This window comes from Centrocercus urophasianus, unplaced genomic scaffold (assembly GCF_019232065.1).
Source record: "Centrocercus urophasianus isolate 14NV4802_14NV808 unplaced genomic scaffold, USGS_Curo_1.0 seq_41, whole genome shotgun sequence".
NCBI lineage: Eukaryota > Metazoa > Chordata > Aves > Galliformes > Phasianidae > Centrocercus > Centrocercus urophasianus.
The window spans coordinates 2,166,530-2,173,552 of NW_024884989.1; positions in this window are offsets into that span (position 1 = coordinate 2,166,530).

Here is a 7,023-nt window from a genome sequence, read left to right on the forward strand (position 1 = left end):
GGTCCGGGTCTGGGTCCGGGTCTGGGTCTGGGTCTGGGTCTGGGTCCGGGTCCGGGTCTGGGTCTGGGTCTGGGTCCGGGTCTGGGTCTGGGTCCGGGTCTGGGTCTGGGTCTGGGTCTGGGTCTAGGTCTGGGTCTGGGTCTGGGTCTGGATCTGGGTCTGGATCTGGGTCTGGGTCTGGGTCCGGGTCTGGGTCTGGGTCCGGGTCTGGATCTGGGTCTGGGTCTGGGTCCGGGTCTGGGTCCGGGTCTGGGTCTGGGTCCGGGTCTGGGTCCGGGTCTGGGTCTGGGTCTGGGTCTGGATCTGGGTCTGGATCTGGGTCTGAGTCCGGGTCTGGGTCCGGGTCTGGGTCCGGGTCTAGGTCTGGGTCTAGATCTGCCACTGCTGCCTGGCTGGAGCTACAGAGCTCTCTCCTACACTGTGCTGGGCTGTGTTCCAGGCTGAGCCTTGGAACTTAGAAATGCAAGCGTGTATTGATATTCCCCTCCTACCGGAGAAGCCTCAATGCCAGCCTGAGCATCCCAACATCCTGCTTCTTGTTCCACCCCTGGCTTTGGTGAGCACTCTCTGATCCCCAGCACAGGTGTCTGTCTCCATGGTGGACATGGAACTACCAGTACCCGACATGGAGGTACCTCCTTCACCTCAGATGATCCATTCATAGAATTGTCATCAGAAATCCAGGAAGAAAACTCCAATGTGGTGTTAGAAAACAGCAGTCCTTTACTCCTCATGATGCCAGGTGACTTGACAAGCAAGCACACCCTGTCAGAGTTCACATTCTGCATTTGATCAGTTAAGACATACATATGCAGTATAATGATATATATTCATTTCTTTTCAAGACTCATAAATATATGCTAATATCCCTTTGGGCATGCTCAGTATTATCTAGGGTGGTCGAGAGCCCATCTACTTCTTACCCATTTTTCAACATCAGCTTCATCAATGAGGCCTTTGGCTCACTTTCATCCACTTTGGAAAATTTCCATTGCTCATGAGGCCATAGTGAGAAACTTCTTAAAACCACATGTAGCCAAGGCAAATATCCTTGCACCTTTTGAAGCAAAAGATGAAAGTGCTCTATTATGACTGCAGTGCTTCTTGTGAGGCAAGATCATTGAGACAAAAGATAAAAGTATTCTATTACGTCCCCAGGGCAAGATTATTAAGGAAAACAAGACTACTCAACCACTAAATTTGAAATGGGACGTTTTAGAACTGTCACTCACAGATTCCTTTCACCAAACTAATGTATTGTTTCCTAAACTAATGTACTAATCCCTATTGATAAACAGACCAGCCTATGTCAGAATCATAGAATCATTAAGGGTGGAGAAGAGCTCTAAGATCATCAAGCCCAACCCCAGCCCATACCCAACATGCCACTGCCCATGTCAGTGCTGCATCTCCATGGTTCTGGAACACCTCCAGGGACAGAAACTCCATCACTTCTCTGGGCAGCTGTGCCACTGCATCACCACTCTTTTGGAGAAGCACTTTTTTTCTTAGGATCCAACCTGACTCATCCCTTCTGACACAGCTTGAGGCCACCAGCTCTCATCCTATTGCTGCTACCTGGGAGCAGAGGCTCACCCTCACCTCACCACAACCTCCTGTCAGGGAGCTGTAGAGGGTGATGAGCTCTGCTGGGAGCCTCCTCTTCTCCAGACTGAATGATCCCAGTTCCCTCTGCCATCCCCCATAAGACCTGTGCTCCAGTTTCACAGCTTCTTATCTCTTCTCTGAACGCTCTCCACACACCCCACGAGGCCCTCCCAGCTCACGAAAGACATTAAGGCAGGACCCAGCATTTCTGTTCCATCAGCTGTGTGCACACTTTGAGCTAAATGAGAATCCAAAATTTCAGTGCGCTCTGGGGCTACAGCCCCATTAAAATCAAGGTAGCCCATAAAACAGCTAGCTGAACAGAACAGCAGCAATATGGGAGAAGTGGCAAAGAGGAGTGAAAAAAATACAGGGGAAGTTTCTTTATTGTGTGTTGTATCACAAAAGCAATTGTTTAAATAGCTTTTCTACTACCCTCAGCAGTAAATACTTCTGAAAAACGTGCTGAGCAAATCTCATCTTCCTCCTTCATTGACTGCCTTGTAAATTGAAAAAATTATGGTAGGAATAATAAAAAAAAATACACGCTGCCTAAGAGCAGCCGTCTGCTTTGCAATGTAGGGATGAAGCCGGACGGTGGCACCGCGGAGCCACGGTTCCCTGAGCAGGGAGGGCTCAAAGCCAGCTGAAGATGCTCTGGTCCTTGGTGACCCTCTTGGCTGTGGTCTCCCAGTGAAGAAGACAGGCGCCACAAGTGGCCAGAATCTTGCAGAAACGTGCTTCAAAACAAACTCAAGGCAATTGGTAAAGTGGCCAAGTTAGTTAGCAATGTGCAATTAGTTATCCTACACAATCTGCATTGAGGAAACAGTGTGGGCAAGTGAACCTGGCACTGCAGATCAGCACTGATACAAATCATCTTTTAATTATTATTACTATTTTTTTTTTACCTTGGCTAAAGTGGCTAATGAACTAAGTGTCATGGTTTTATGTTTTTTGGTTTCCAGTATTCCACATCAGAACCACAGCAATATAAGGCACTGGTGGATACTGGAGCTCAGTGCACTCTGATGCCCTCGAGTCAAGAAGGGACAGAACCAATCCATCCCTGGTGTTGGTAGTTAAAATGGAAGGTGCCGTGCTGCAGGTAACTAATGAAGAAGTGGTCAACCACAGAAAGGCTTCAAGAAACAAGACATTCAGTATCATCAGAAAACAGTTGGTTTTGCTGCCTTCGTTAAAAACCTAGAGGTTAAATGAATACTGATAAAATGTCACAATTAGTACGGCTCCCTGTAACGCTGGGTTTTTTAAATGATGGTAACAATTGTCTTGTAGACATTTCGTATAAAACCAAACTGAAAGCAAAAAACATAAAACCATGACAGTGAGGTGAACCACGTCCTTTTCAATTCTCTCACTGCCATTCAGGGTGGCATTACTTTCTTGCACTGGTTGTATGTGCCACAAGTGATGTCTGATGGCCTGTTCTGGATGGGAGGGCTGGGAAGCTGCCCCTTCAGCCCTGCTGAGGACCTGTACAAGAAGAGACTGATCACAAGCAGCTTGAGCAAATTTTGTAGCTCCTTTGTAACCAGATCAATTAAAATGAATGCTTTAGCAACAACAGCAGCAATACTTCCAAAGACAGTTCAGCCTCAAATAAAAGCTGCCACCGCAGCCTTCCCCAGCCAAACCCTCCCCCAGCACAGGGATGGATTTTTGCCCAACGTGCTTGAGCAGTGATGTGGTTAGGGCTGCAGCTTTGGATCCATTCAGAACTTGGCTGGAGAAGTCACTGCTTGCTTTCAGAGCATAGCACGACTTCTTGCATCCCATTACCCATCCCCAGAGACCTGCCATCCCTCCAGGCTGCCCTCCAGTCTCTCCTCCCCTCTCTGCCCTCTGGTGCTGACCCTGCAGCCTTCCTATTTTCACTCAGTCAACTTTTCCTCCTGCAATTATTTAATGTCATTATCGATGCCGTCCTGAGCTCAGCTTCTTTGTGCAGTGATATGGAGCACTTCCTCCACCACAGTTTGGGGTGCTGAGCCCTGATGCTGTGCATGCAGACACTGAAACCCCATGCAATGAAACCAGGAGGTGCCTGAGGTGCCATGGGAGCACCCAGAAGTGTTAGCAGACCTAATCCTGATTTCAGCCAAGTAGGATCCAAGCTGAAATTATATGGCTTGTGGGATGCTCTGTGGGCTGCTCCTGTTGAGGTTTTGCAGCCCTCGGTGTTGTTCCCTGCAGGGGCTGCCCAAAGCCCTTGCAGCCCTATGGCTATTTGCTTGGATTTACATTCCCGCTAAGCCTCCCAGCATTAAAAGCCACTTCTCCCTGGGCTGATGAAAGGATAAAAGTGCCCAAGTTGTGCCTGGGTTATTCACTTCCTGAGGGATAATTCAACGTATTTCCCTTTCACCAAAGGACTTTTCCTGGGGAATCTTTGACCAGCTCTTTGCAGGATGGTTTTATTGCACAGGGGGGAGACAAGCTTTATTTTAAAGTGCTTCAGCTGCTTCATTTCAGCCTTTGTTGATCGTGTTTCCTTTGATATATACTTTTTTGGGGGGCTTTCATTTCCCAGGGCTCCCTCTTATCTGCCTTTGGAGACAGCCCTTGTAAAAAATAAAAAATAAATTAAAAAAAAAAATCCCAAACCCAAAGCACTCTCCCTGGGATGCTTTCGAGAGAAAGGCCCCAGCCCCTTTCAAACCTCTTTGGAGAAAAATAGATCCCAACCCTGCACACGCCACATCCTACAAGAAAGCCTTTGAAGTAAATTAAACCAAATTAGTGTCTATAATATAGATGAGCAGAGCAGCTCCCTGCTGTGCCACCAGCCTGGCCCTTTGCGTAATCTTTAACCCTGCTCCCTTACTCCCAGCTCGCCTCTAATTGACCGTGAAGCACCTGGGGGTAATCTGGAGGCGATGCCATCTGCCCTCACAGGACAGTGCTTCCTACCACCCAGCCAAGGGGATGGAGAGTATTTAATAGCCCTGGGAAGAAACTGAGATGATAAATTATTTTTCCTTCTCATTTTCTTGGTGTTTAGCATCTAATCTTGCTCTTCTTTTTTCTTTCCTCATAATAAGAGACCTTCTGAGCCTGGGGCAACCCAGCACCCAATGCACTTCATTGTGATGGTGAAGATGGAGCTGCCAGTCAACCTCTTTACAGCTCAGGAGCAGCAGAGGAACTTTCCTAACCCTAAAGGTGTCAGAGCTCTGCAGGTTGTGCTTTCCAATTAACCCCCTTTTTTGGGGTCACCCAGGATTCCAGGAACAGACCAAACTTGCCCACAGACTGGAATGAACTATGCTGGCGTTTAGCCTAATCAAAAAGCATGTTATTTTAGTGGGGGGAGAATGAAATCTGGGAAGATTTAACCCTCCTTTGGCCCAGTGTTGTATGTAGAAAGCAGCAGGAGGCCGTGCAAGCAGCAAGCTGGGCAGGGTTGCTGTATGCATGCAGGCTCTTGACAGATACTGGTGTCAGGAGATAACTGTGTGAGCAATTATATGTATACACATGCAAGGAAAGTGTTGCATATGTAAATGACCTGCCAGTGCCAGGAGGTAGCTGTGTACCTGGTAACTGGGGGGCAGCTGGAGCACTGCATGCCTCGCTGCCCTGGTGCTGGGGCTGGCTTCAGGTTCTTCTCCTAAAATTTACATCTCACCTGGGGGTCCTGAGCCATTCCCTGGCCCGACTGAGTGTCCTGGGACCCAGATGGGCTCTGAGTTGCTGAATGGGCAGCAGAATGAGCCCTCTGTTTCTGCTGGCTGTACTGGTTGTCCTAGTGCTTCCAGTGCCCTGTGAAGGCTGGGTGTGAGATGAGTCCCTGGCAGAACAGAGCAGGGTGTGAAGACTGGTCTGGGTTTTGCCAGGTTCCAGCTCGTGGTTCTTTGGGCAAGATTAGTGCCAGGGTTCAGGCTGCCTTAGGTGCTTCCTGGAATGCCAACCTCTGGCCTTTACTCATTTACAAACCTCTGCAGCAGGACCAGTTATCCCTTTTCCATAAGAGGATCGGAGCAACGCTTGGGGACACTGTTGAGGTGAGTGTCATTGTGCTGAGATGACTTCTGCTGTGTCAGTGGCCTCTGAAGAGCTCTGATGTTGGCACCAGCTGAGCTTTTTTCTGACAGAGCACGAGCAGAAGTGTCAGGACGTGGCTAATGAAAGCAAGAATGGAAACAAGTGTGAAATTTGATGTTAATACCAAAGAGCTGTGTTGGGTGCTGCCTGGCTGAATTTCCCAGCCACGGGGAGGATGATTCACAGTCCTGGGAGCATTTCTACCAGGGCTATGTTTGCCCGGTAGCATTTGTGGCAATTATTTTGGTTCCTGAAAGTGTTCACGTGGACATAGACTTCAGAAGGGACTGCGTATTTTGTGTGACTGTAAATAAATCATGGCCAAATTAATTCATGAAGCAAAAAAAAACGAAACACCACAAAGCTGACAGGCAAATAAACAAAATCTCTGATCCTTGGAAGCATGCAGAGGGCAGCAGGTTCTTCTGGCATTTGAGCCAGACTGCAGGGGCCTGGTGGCCAGTGTGACATTTTGGCACTGGGTCATGCAGACACCTGCCCTGCCTTTGGTGATGTCATGGTGCCACAAGCCTGTTTCAGTTTTAACATCACCTTTTCTTTCCTGTTTGTCTGGATCCTGTGCAACCTGCTTCCTGCACCTTGAGTGATCTCGGAGTCTCGGATCTCGAGTCTCGGAGTCTCGGATCTCAAAAGCAAAAAGGCTTTTGTTAACACCTGCACTGGGCTGCCTGAATGAAGCTGAACCCAATTATTTACATCTTGCTCATTATGTGTAAGGATGCTCAGGCAGGACGAATTTTATTTCAAGACATCAACTTTTTGGCTGATATTCAATGCTAGCCCGTTCGGATCGATGCTTCACAATAAGCTCAGTGTGTGGGAATGTTTTTGGGATGTGGAATAGGTCCCTTTCCAGTGGGGTTTGGCATCCTCCCCAAACCTGGTGCTATCCCTGGGGGAACTGCACACACGATGTCTCCTGCCTCCTCCAGTCCTGGGCTCCTCTGCCTGTAAAACCAAATTGTCCCTCACTGGGGCCTTAATTCCAGACAAAAGGAAGAGCCAATAAATCTCAATGAATGTAAACACTGTCATCTTTAACCAAGGCTGTGTAGTGGGTGAAGCTATTACCAGGGGGGCGGGCAGCTTCACGCTGTAAGGTCAGACTGGGTTATCTGATGCCTTGTGGGGCTGCAAGCAGTCTGTCTCAGCAAGTTAATAGCCCTTTCCCACCAGCCTTGTAACATCAGGCATGGTACCAGACTTCCTCTGCATGGAAATCCTGAGTTTGTACCTAGGAAAATAAAAGGAAAAGATTTGTAGCTGTGAATTGGAATAATGGAAAGGAAATTCTATTTGCTGGGTGCCGTAGAAGGCATGATTTGT